At 36.4% G+C, this 13,414-nt stretch overlaps 1 pseudogene; it reads left to right on the top strand.

Moving 5' to 3' along the window:
- The window catches only part of LOC107718475 (uncharacterized), a 63,556-nt pseudogene that overhangs the window by 32,969 nt on the left and 17,173 nt on the right, over window positions 1–13,414 (top strand).

Genomic DNA, 13,414 nt, shown 5'->3' on the forward strand with positions numbered 1-13,414 from the left:
GAATAAAAAATAAGAGGTAATTGCGAGTTTATATCTCACAATTCTGTTTATTTCTCAGAATTGCGACTTTTTATCTCACAATTCTGACCTTTTTTCTCAGAACTGCGTGGTATAAACTCGCAATTGCGAGTTAAAAAGTCATAATTGTGAGATATAAACTCGCAATTGCGAGTTAAAAAGTCATAATTGTGAGATATAAACTCGCAATTGCGAGTTAAAAAGTCATAATTGTGAGATATAAACTCGCAATTGCGAGTTAAAAAGTCATAATTGTGAGATATAAACTCGCAATTGCGAGTTTATACCACGCAGTTCTGAGAAAAAAAGTCAGAATTGTGAGATAAAAAGTCGCAATTACCTTTTTTTATTTTTTATTCAGTGGCGGAAACGGGCTTCCATACAGATACTATTATTTAACATTTTAATAAAACTTTAAAAATAACACTTCAGTCTTTCGTGCAGGTTGGCTTTCAGAAATATCAGATGCCTCAGCTTGGATGTGCTGATGCGATTTCTCCTCTCTGTGATTATTTGTCCTGTTTTTGAGAAGACTCTCTCTGAGGGGACCGATGTTGCAACAATGCAGTGTCTTCCTACCTTAACCAACGTACTTGCGTTTAAAACACATCACTAATTCAAAGCAGCCAAGGTTCCCAGAACTTCTGCTTTCCCAGAAATCCCTGCTTTCCATTCGGAAGGACTCATCTCTATGCCCTAATCCCTTCAAATGGTTTACCCTCTGGAGATGAAGAGTGTAGGTGTCACGAATCCGGTCCATGAACTTCCGTCGGCTAAGCATCAGAGGTCACCCTTCCCATTTTCATTGACTCTCGCACACTCACTCTGATCCCTTCCCTCTGCCGAGTATTGTTTAGCACTTATCTGTTGATAGCTACTCTATAGAGCCCTCGTTAGCCTAGCCTAGTATTGCCTTGCCTTGCCTTGCCTGTTTTCTCGGTTTCTGGTCTTCGCCTGTTTTCCTGGATTTACCCCTTTAGTCTTGCCCCTTTTGATTCTGTCTGCCGATCATCGACTTACGCTAGCCCTAGGACTATTCTTGTGTTTTGCTCGCCATATACCTGTTTGCCATTGTTTGACCCTGCCTGTTATGACCACGTCTCTGTCTTCTCTGCTTAATAAAGCTTTGCGAATGGATCCGCAAGTCTCACGTCTCGTCAGCCCCGTAACAGTAGGGGTCAAAAAAACTTTTTTTTTTTCGAAAGCACTTCTGCGTCATCTTACCGACACGAACAAGGAGGCGCCTTCATCGCACATTTTGTACGCTGGTTGACCCCCAAACAACTTTTACATTAAATATAATGTCGTAAAATACAATGTAATTTTGACCTTAATAATGTAGCAAATCTAACTCGTATAAATATTAAAAAAGTGCCCAAAGTGTCATTCCAAAGGGCCCTCTGAAGTGGCCAGTTTTGAGCACTTCGGTTTGGAATGACCCTTCAGTATGGTGGCCATGATTGTTTTCACTCCGAAGTGCCCTTCAGAGGGCGATATATCCCATTTGGAATGCACCGAATAACTTGAATCTCCTTTTCCTTTTCAAGTTCATCAGTAGGTGGCAGCAGAGTGAAATGTGGACCTTTTCTTTTCCAAACCCTCTTTTCCTTTTTTTTTATTTTTATTTTTTCAAATTTAGACTATTTGGGCTATGAACCTTTGCTTTACAAACACATTAAGACATTAATAGCTTGTTATTTTACTTTAATTTCAGAATTATGTGTACATGCATTTTCCATTAAAATGAAAAAAAATTTAGCTTGGAGTTTTTAGAAAAATACACCTTGTGTGCGTTCATAGTGGGGTTTTTTTGTTTTTGTTTTTTTTGTTTTTGGTCACAAATATAAATTATTTCAATGTAACCAACCATTTCTTTAAAAAATAATCACAAGGAATTAGTTGTCATTGCTTTTCTTCATGCTTTTTAAAAAGCACATGACTTTTGATAACAGGACTGAGAAAAATGCATCCATCTTTTGCTAAGAAACTTTAGTCGCTTTTCCACCGTCCGGCCAAACAGTTCCAAGAAAGGTAAGAAATGGTTCCAGTTATATTTCTACTTCATTTTGGTTCAGCATGGCATGAATATTAACCATTCTCTGCCCGAAATTAGCCGACCATTAATAATAAAATCAACTGTTAATAATAAAATCAACAGTTACTAATAAAATGTTAAGTTATATATGATCATCCTCCATACCGTGGTCACTTTTTTCATCTCATACGGTCTGTGGTATATTGAAATAAATGCTATTGTAATGGAGAATATTTGCTGGAAGTGACCACTATAGGCAGTGTTGCCAAGTCCACAGTTTTCCTGCGGAATTGTGCTACTTTAACACTGATGCACTGAGGGTTGTTTTTCATGTCCGCGGGTTGAAGCAACCCCAATAACGTGATATTTAGCCCCCTGAAATGCTAATTTTACCAGGGGAAACCCACCAAAAAACGTGTAAAAAACGAGATGTAAAACCATTAGGTTGTCTGCAGTGTTGCCAAATGGCTTCAATGAAAAGTAAATTTGAATTTTAAGGCTCAAAAATAAAGAAATTGATAACAAAATTCTTTGCAGTGCGTGTAAATCTTTGAAAATAGTTGTGCACTTCAAATACTTTTCATCTTGAAACCACAAATGTTGCTCTCTTTTCTACTGTCTTTTTTTTTTGCGGGTCTAAAACTTTGTCTTGCGAGCTGAAAAGTTTTGCTTGTGAGTGAAGCTGTATCTCAGTGGGCGGTCTCTACCCAGCAGGATGAAAGACCTTTTTCTATTGGTCACTCTCGATTGAAGTGACAGGTTGACCACGCCCACTACGCTTTCCCGCCAGTCTGATCAGTGTTGCCAAGTCCGAGGTTTTCCCGCGGAATTGGGCTACTTTAACACTGTTGCAGCGGGTTGTTCTTCATGTCCGCAGGTTGAAGCGATTCCAATAACATGATATTTACCCCCTGGAATGTGCATTTTAGCAGGGGAACCCCACCAAAAATGTGTATTTTGCCCCCTGGAAGTCATTTTTAACTGGGGACCCCCTCAAAACTGATTGGGCTAGTTTTGGACTAGTTTTGAGTAGCGATTGGGCAGGTTTTTTTGTGAAAACCTGGCATCCCTGAGTCTGACAGAAGAGCGAGTGAGGCTGTAGCAATGGCGAGCAACAGGACGTTTACTGGCTAAGATAACTAATTTGACATCTTAAACTCAGGGACAAGTGAATTCAATTATTCTCTCTTCGTATGCTCTCCCATCTAAATATGTAACGTTAGCTAAGCCCGTCTGTAGTTGGTGATATTGGCATCTCGCTGCGGCATCTCTAGCAACCAGAGACTGCCGCTGGCCAATTATTACATAATTCGATGTAATACATTTTGTTTTAAAAACTACATTTCATAAAAAATAATATTATATACCACATCCCGCGGAATTGGGCTACTTTAACACTGTTGCAGCGGGTTGTTCTTCATGTCCGCAGGTTGAAGCGATTCCAATAACATGATATTTACCCCCTGGAATGTGCATTTTAGCAGGGGAACCCCACCAAAAATGTGTATTTTGCCCCCTGGAAGTCATTTTTAACTGGGGACCCCCTCAAAACTGATTGGGCTAGTTTTGGACTAGTTTTGAGTAGCGATTGGGCAGGTTTTTTTGTGAAAACCTGGCATCCCTGAGTCTGACAGAAGAGCGAGTGAGGCTGTAGCAATGGCGAGCAACAGGACGTTTACTGGCTAAGATAACTAATTTGACATCTTAAACTCAGGGACAAGTGAATTCAATTATTCTCTCTTCGTATGCTCTCCCATCTAAATATGTAACGTTAGCTAAGCCCGTCTGTAGTTGGTGATATTGGCATCTCGCTGCGGCATCTCTAGCAACCAGAGACTGCCGCTGGCCAATTATTACATAATTCGATGTAATACATTTTGTTTTAAAAACTACATTTCATAAAAAATAATATTATATACCACATGACTGTCATTTGTAAGCATTTATCATGCATTTTGTTAATAAAGCTCTGATAGCACGGTAAAGTTAGTTTTAGGTTAGCAGTGGCGGGAAAGCGTAGTGGGCGTGGTCAACCTGTCACTTCAATCAAGAGTGACCAATAGAAAAAGTATGGAGTGAATAATGTGCTGAAATTAAACAAACAAATCCAGTATTTTGCAAACAAACTTGATCTGCTTTGCAAATGAAAACTTGACTCGCAAACAAACAGAAAACCATTTGCAAATACAAAGGTCAGAGTGAGCGAAATTGCAGAGGTGTAACAAATAAACGTATTGTGCTTTACAAATATAAATACATGAGCGTACATCATATTTCACAAATACAACCAATCCTATGAATTGCATGTAACCTTTGAACAAATAGCCTACCAAATTTAGTGCATATGCTGGTCTGTTTTGATTGTGAGACACTCGCCCTTTTACGCAATCTCTTGGCTTGATTTTCTCACAAATGTGTCCAGGCAGATTTTCTCACAAATGCAGTTGAGCAACTTCCTCTTCCGAAACAGCAGATGGCGCTATAGGTGATTTTACAGTAGTCTCCTGTGAGAAGCACTTACTATAATGAATCTTTTTGAGGTTTTCACAATGCCAAACCTATTTCAAAATAAAAAAAATAAAAATAAAAATACAATAATTTAAAGATAATGTGACCAATCAGTGCAAAATCAAGCGCTGAAACACATTTATGATAATGAGCGGTAAACGAGTTAATGTTTATAAAAAACGTTTTTGAGGTTTTCTTTTTCAAAATGTTGATTACATATATTGGTAGCAAGCCACATTAGCACTTATTAGCACTCCACTATCTCTATGCTAGAGCTATAGCAAACCACAACTGTGTTTTAATTAATTATAAAAAATTATTAAATCAAAATCTACTATAATTAGTGATTATGTGCACTGATGGATTCTATGTCTGTTTCTGTCGTTGTCCATAAGTTAATAAGAACATTTCATTTAATTGAAATAAGGGTTTCATTTTTTCCTGAAGTAGGTTTGGCATTGAAAACCTCAAAAAGGTTAATTATATATACAGTAAGACAAAACCCCACCTGTTCACCGCTCATTTTCATAAACATGTTTCGGCACCTAGTGTGCATCCAAGCAAAAGAGAATGACTCCCTGTCACAATTAGTGTAATTAAAGTAAAAAATGTCAAAAATGCTTTTCTCATGCTTTTTTTTTCTTATTATTTGTCAGAAGCTGTGATGACCAACTTCCCGGCAGCGACAGAGTTGGATTTGCATTAAGGAATGCAATTGGGAAGCATTTTAAACCAGAAATAACCAACAATGAATCATTCCTTAAAGTTCACTGTTGGTAGTTTGTTTGTTAAATGCGTAAACTATCAAAAGGGTTAACCTTTTTTTATTTTACTTTGTCATTTATCCATAATGTTTTAATGTTAAGTGTGATAACATGCTCTTGATTTGTATTGGATTTGTTATTTTGAAATAAGTTTTTAAAAATTATTTTATTCTATCCTTCGTTGCTTTTATTATCTTAAGTTGTTTTTATGATTTTGTATTAGGCCTATCTTAAGTTGTCTAAGTCGTTAAAAACATTATTTTTCTTAATAAAAGCTTTATATTTAATTTGTATGGATGGATTGTCATTTATGAGAACCTGTTATATTTGAGTAAAAATAATCCGTTAGCCATTATTTTGTATCTATTAGATGTGAATATAAGTAGACATTCATTAGCTGTCTTTTTGATGACTAGTCTATTCTTGGGCTATGGTTAGACGGCTATTAAATTTTCACTGAGAGCCTAAAATTTGCCTTATTTTAGCCTAGACGGCTGGGCTGTGTTTGGACAGCTATTAGACATCTTGCTTGCTGGGAAGAGAGAGCACATGAAGATGAAATAAAATAAACTCTGAGTCACGCATAGCCTGCCATAAATCATCAAGGATGATGAGTCTAAGAAATATCTATCAGCGAAGATAATCGTCTGCGCTTTGCGACAAAAAACAGAACCCATTATAATCAGTGCTGTCTACACTGGGTGCGGCACGGCGCGACACGACAAATCCCCGACGGTAAACTGCTGCCTCCTTCTATTTATGACGTACTGACACAAATTTCAAATGATTTGAAATGTCGCGTTGTTGCATCCAGTGTACAGTAGACAGACTTTAGCTGTCGCATCCGGTGTAGACACGGTGTTACAACAAGCAAATGGCACCCATTTGGTGGAATGGCTTAAGTAATAGGCTATTTTAATACTAAATTAATGTCAGGTTGTTGTTGTAAATGCAAATCAGTTTAACCAAACTTGAGTGCCTTTGTCTTTATTTACTGTATAACTGTTCTCAATTTGTTGTTTGGGATGTAGCGCAAATGCACCATACAATACATTTATATTATATCAAATATGCGCTTATATTTACAGGACGAGTGAGACAGTGCTTGTTTAACTGTACATGCAGACACAAAGGCAGAAGGGGAATGGTAAAAATCACACAGCAACTAGTGACTGAAATAATTAGATCCAGATGCAGAGCATTTAGATGGTTTTAAGATGTCTTGAGAACAGAAACAATAGATCAAGAACCAAGCTCTTGCTTTAGCTGGTTTCCAACCCAGGTCATGCAATTATTTAAAAAAAAAAGTGTTTTTGCAATCTGAAATAAAATTGAAATATAATTTTGAATATTGTTATTTTAATGTGCTAATTTCAACAGTTCAGTGTTATAGTCTTCAGAGGTGTATGAAAGTAGGCTAAGCAATGATCACTTCTTGGTTGTATGAATGCAAATATATGCAAGATATGAGTCAAGATGTGTGTTGTATGATGTATATGGTGTACAATAAGCACCAAATAACCTACATTATAACATGTATGTTTGTCTGATGAGTGAATGTGTAATTTGGTTATGCTTTTATGCTGTTTGATCTGTAGAAAATCATTTTCACAGCACTTTGTTTCATTTATGGATATTTTTGTCCCACTTTCCCAAAAACATTTATAATTATCTGTTCATTTCTATTCTAGGTGTGTCTGGTGCAGATGGAGTCTCAGTGTCAGTGATGGAGGGAGATTCAGTCACTCTACACACTGATGTTGAAACAAACCAACAAGAAAAGATTAAGTGGTATTTTCAGGTCACTTGCATCGCTCGAATCAATGGAAATCTCAGTAATATCTGCACAGATGTTCAGTGTAATGAAGGCACTGAGAGATTCAGAGACAGACTGCAGCTGGACAATCAGACTGGATCTCTGACCATCACGAACATCAACACCACACACTCTGGAGAATATAAACTAGAGGTCATCAGAGGTAACAACAAGGAAACGATCTTCAATGTTAATGTCATTGGTAAGTTATTATGCTGTAAAGCAGGTTGTTTATGTTAAAATCACATCATTGTGTTTATTAAACCAGTGATATTCAGATCTGTTTTTCTCTTTACCTGCATCACTAAACGGAACAGAATTACATCTATATGAATAAAGACATATCCACAATTAACTTGATGTTTAGCAATTTATTTTTTCTCCTGTTTTTTAGGAAATTAATATGCATAATTTTTTTCACAGTTATTTTTCGGCCCAAAAAGATCCTCCAGCAGCTGTTGGTTTGTGTTTCAGGTGTTTCTGCTGGAAATCTCAGTAATATCTGCACAGATGTTCAGTGTAATGAAGGCACTGAGAGATTCAGAGACAGACTGCAGCTGGATCATCAGACTGGATCTCTGACCATCACAAACACCAGAACCACACACTCTGGAGAATATACACTAGAGGTCATCAGAGGTAACAACAAGGAAACGATCTTCAATGTTAATGTCATTGGTAAGTTATTATGCTGTAAAGCAGGTTGTTTATGTTAAAATCACATCATTGTGTTTATTAAACCAGTGATATTCAGATCTGTTTTTCTCTTTACCTGCATCACTAAACGGAACAGAATTACATCTATATGAATAAAGACATATCCACAATTAACTTGATGTTTAGCAATTTATTTTTTCTCCTGTTTTTTAGGAAATTAATATGCATAATTTTTTTCACAGTTATTTTTCGGCCCAAAAAGATCCTCCAGCAGCTGTTGGTTTGTGTTTCAGGTGTTTCTGCTGCTGAACGAGATGAAATATGTGTGAAGGCGGGAGAAAATGTTACTTTAGATCCTGCTGTAATAAAAAACCCAATTGATTTGATGACATGGTATTTTAATGACACTCGCATCGCTGAAATCACTGAAGATCAGTGTAAGATCTGTACAGATGATCAGGTTAAATATAGTACTGAGAGATTCCGAGGCAGAGTGGAGGTGAATCAGACTGGATCTCTCACCATCACAAACATCACAACCACAGACTCTGGAGTCTATAAACTACAGATTAACAGCAACAGATTCAGCATCGTTAGGAGCTTCAGAGTTACCGTCACTGGTGAGTATCATTTGTGATCATTGGTGAGAATTTCAGAACACATCGTTTTTAAACTGACACTTATTGTATTTATGGCTTTATTGACTTTTTGATAATGAAATTTGACTCTGTATTAATATTTAGATAATCTATTAGAGTATCTACCATAATACAATATCGACGACTTCAGCGACTATGTGTCACCCATCGAGAGAGAGCCTGCAAGCGTCTTTTTAACAGGAGGCATCATCAAGTACCATGCTCACGCACTCCCTCCACATTAGAATAATTCACATGTTGAAATCCAGCGTTCGTCCCTCTTCCTTCAAGAAGAGGGACAAAATGCGAATGGAGCTTCTTAAAGGTAGAGTAGGTGAATTCAGAGAGGCTAGCAATAGCAAGCTAGCTTTGAAAGCATAAGATCCCACCCTCCCGGCAAATCACTCTCCAAAGCCACGCCTCCTCCAAAACACATGAACGCACACAGACAGAGCAGAGGCTGACCAGCGTTGGTTGAGTGTTGAATGCAGCGCTATCAGATTCACTCATGTCTCATTCACCGGAGAGAAAACATTACAGTACAAAGCTCATAATATTACAGTAATAACGCCTTCCATTCTCGCTCGGACGGTGTGCAAATACATTGACAGGCAGGTAGGACAGCCTATCGTAATCCTCGGACCAAGCGATATGATTGGATGAACATTTTATGGTCTTACACCTTCCACAGACTACTACGTTAATCCTTTACTTGTCCTCTAGGGGACGCAGTGCAAGGAATGGACCGTAAAGATGCTTGTGTACCCTATTCAGGTCCGCCTTCAGGAATACACATCACTGTTTTACAATATCCACGACTTCAGCGACTATGTGTCACCCATCGAGAGAGAGCCTGCAAGCGTCTTTTTAACAGGAGGCATCATCAAGTACCATGCTCACGCACTCCCTCCACATTAGAATAATTCACATGTTGAAATCCAGCGTTCGTCCCTCTTCCTTCAAGAAGAGGGACAAAATGCGAATGGAGCTTCTTAAAGGTAGAGTAGGTGAATTCAGAGAGGCTAGCAATAGCAAGCTAGCTTTGAAAGCATAAGATCCCACCCTCCCGGCAAATCACTCTCCAAAGCCACGCCTCCTCCAAAACACATGAACGCACACAGACAGAGCAGAGGCTGACCAGCGTTGGTTGAGTGTTGAATGCAGCGCTATCAGATTCACTCATGTCTCATTCACCGGAGAGAAAACATTACAGTACAAAGCTCATAATATTACAGTAATAACGCCTTCCATTCTCGCTCGGACGGTGTGCAAATACATTGACAGGCAGGTAGGACAGCCTATCGTAATCCTCGGACCAAGCGATATGATTGGATGAACATTTTATGGTCTTACACCTTCCACAGACTACTACGTTAATCCTTTACTTGTCCTCTAGGGGACGCAGTGCAAGGAATGGACCGTAAAGATGCTTGTGTACCCTATTCAGGTCCGCCTTCAGGAATACACATCACTGTTTTCCGATGCAGGAGCTTTACAAAGGGCAAGTATTACAAACAGCTATTATAGTGAGAGGAAAATGTTGTCTTTATTATGCAAAGTTAGTTTTTAATTGTTTGTGTGTGCTTATTTTTAAAAGTAGACAAGGTGAAAAATAAGCTCGGGCATCTGTCAAAAGTCCAAGGATGAGGTAAAAAATAATGCAGCCTATTAGTATTATGAGATTGTGCTTGATTTCACTGCAGATATGCGTGATGTGTGTCATGTCATGTAATAACGAATCACCATCACATCAGAAAATATTACAGCATTTCTGCTCTTCTGATGAATAGCAATGGTGCACATACATTTTTATTCATCCGCTAGTCTTTACACTGACTAAATGGAGTTTATATCAAAATCATCCAGATGGAAGTAAACATTTCAGACTTGACAGATCTTCTTGAGTTACTGAAAGCTGTTGTTTTCTCTCTCTGTGTAATCTTTTGTGAATCATTGTTTTCTTACAAACAGGAAAACGTCCACAAGACCCGACAGGATCATAACCGGATCGTGTATCTGCAAAATGATTCCCATCACCGTATATCAGCAGCACACTTCAGCTTGTGTTGCTCCGCTTTAACCTGGAATAATATTTACATTTATCATTTACAGCATGCTTATTATAATAAGTGCCTTGGTTTCTGGTTATGGATTAGTGAAGTGCTTGTGGAAGTGATGAGTTTTCAGCTGATTCTTGAAGGTTGAGATGTTCTCATCAGATCAGATGAAGGTTGAATGTTTCTGGAGTGAAGCTTCTGAAAGAAACTCGTTGTGATGGAACCACTAGGAGGCGCTTATTCATTGTTAAACTTTCTCTATACATTTGTATTCAGTTCCACAATAACCTACTTTTACCATTCAGTTGTCTCGATAAATTCAAAGAACAAATGCTTTGTGACAATAAGCTGGAAACTCTCAATCCATCATTAAGCTTGAGTTTACACAGATCTAAAAGTGTATCAAACCTTTAAAACAAACTTACCATGAGCTCTCAGGACAATCAATATCATTATTTAATTTCCAAAATGTATTAATGGGCAAATTCCATATGAAGAAGATCTGCACTACTCGTATTGTACTGTCAGTTTTTACCTGATTTGTCTTGCACACTTCATCAATGTACTGTATTTGCACACTACAATGTGCAAAGTGTGAAATAATTCATACGCATTGTTTTGCTTCAAAACAAACGTTGTATGATTGTGATTCAGCACAGAACTGGAGAGTTTGGTTCAAAATAACTTATTTGAAATCTTTAAGATGAAAATGAATGAGAAAAATACTTCCATAGTTTGTGATACTGGTTGTCACTTTTGCACTTAATTTGCATGTCTGTATGTTTGTATTGTACGTCTTTTTACTGAGGTATCAGTTGCTTTTAATAACAGAATGTGAATTAATTTAACATGCTGTTTTAAATAAACTGTTTCAATGTTTGCATTTATTTATTTATTTAAGCAAATTATATTTTCAATGAAAAGATTGCTAGGTGTTATAGTGTCTTTACTATACTTAGTACTTATAGTTTATTCATATTTTGAATTTGGTTTGATTTATATTTATATTTACTGTTTTAATTTTAGTTAAAGGTTTGTGATTGCGATTTTTTTTTTTAAATATATGTCAGTAGTTTTATTAAATTTTATTTCAGTTTTTGTACTTCTACAAAAACTAAACTAAATACCTTGGCAACTGATTTTAAAATTATTATTATTATTATTATATTTTGGCAAACACTTTTAAGACGTCCACACTGAACTACGCATACCACACTGAAAAAAAAGATTTTGTGGTGTTGTAAAATATATTAAATTAATCATCATAAATTCTACTTGTAATATTAAAAATCAAGAAGAACAACAATTTTCTAAGTAAAATGTACACATTTAATTCATGTAATTAATGAACTGCGTGAGAAGAGTAACCAAAATGAATACAGTTTATGTGGTTATATTAATCAAAAAAAAAATTTGCAATGTTTACATCGGGAGTAATATATATTCATAAAACTAAGTAAATGGGACATCTCGATCAAAACATATAATAAAATCTACTTATTTACTTCAGTAAATAGTAGGATTTACTTAATATTTTTTATAAATGCAAGGTTCCTGTCTATAAAATAATAAATAAACTTTACTTAATTACTTTAAATAAACACTTTTAAATTAAATATAATTACGTAATATTTACTTAATTAGGGTGCAATTAGATTTAATTTCTTCATGAATGTTAAGTTTAGTAAGTAGATTTTACTTAATAATAGTGAGTAAGTTGTACTTGATATTAGAGCAGTAAAATTTACTTAAAATGTGTTCGTGCAATTTGTTACCAAAATTTTTTTAAGTAAATCTTAATAGTTATTTTTTTCAGTGCATACAGTATTTACTTAAAGCTCCTCTGAAATTGTAATAATCTGAATAATTAAACGAAGATCACAGGTCTCTGATATCATTAATGGTCACGTGACCTGCAAAACATCAAATGTTTAATTTCTTTATAAATGATTGCAAAAAAAATTGACAATAATATCAGATAATTTTGTTAAATGTTGCATTAAATTAGTAATTTTAAAGTAATTCTACCTTTCTGGTGAGATATTCTAAAAATCTAAACACACTGTGTTCATTGTATCACTGTCTGTATAGGCCTAGTTTGATCTTAGATGTTTGAAATACATTATTATTTATCTTTGTCACTTTATTACCTCTCTTTTTGGTTCACATATAATATAACTTATATATATGTGCACAGGCCCGGATTGGCTAATCGGGAGCACCGGGAAAATTCCCGGTGGGCCGGTCTGTTTTTTGGCCGCGAGGGCCGGTACTGTCATGCCACTGCTATGGGGTTGAAATATGGATGCCCGTATTTAAAGTCCCCCTGTAGTCAAATATTTTATCCCTTAAAACTTATCTTCGATCATCAAAATTACATATTTAAATGTTTTTTCTTGTGAAAATAATTTTATCATGCCTTAAAATAGCTGATAGGAATCGATCCCTTGATGTGATTGGTTATTGGTTTGTGACGTAGCAAACCGTATTTCTGGGTCAGTCTTTGGGAAACTACAGTTTTAAGGAGAAAATACTCAGCAATGGTGTTGATTAATAGATTGGCACATGGTTTGTCTAAAAGCATATTAAAAACACCACATAGACAAATAAACAACATAAAAAACTTGATTTTCACTACAGGGGGACTTTAAGGCATCAAAGAAGCGTCCCGTATGAAAATTATAACACAGTTTGTCCCGTATTCGCAGGCTTACGCCATATGACCACCAGACCCTATGAATAACAAATTCTCAATTGATAATTAATCATTATTTTTGCGCAAAATATTGTTTTATTTGTGAACTTAGTCGTTTGATGAAGGCTTTAAGACCAAGCGGAATCCTCTGCCGGCTGCTCCTGTTTCACAGCCAGCAGGACTCACGCTTATACGTCCGAGATTTGATTTTGGCAAATCAGTTTGG

The sequence above is a fragment of the Sinocyclocheilus rhinocerous genome, unplaced genomic scaffold (assembly GCF_001515625.1).
Source record: "Sinocyclocheilus rhinocerous isolate Xijiao unplaced genomic scaffold, SAMN03320098_v1.1 scaffold92, whole genome shotgun sequence".
In the NCBI taxonomy this organism is placed as follows: Eukaryota; Metazoa; Chordata; class Actinopteri; order Cypriniformes; family Cyprinidae; genus Sinocyclocheilus; species Sinocyclocheilus rhinocerous.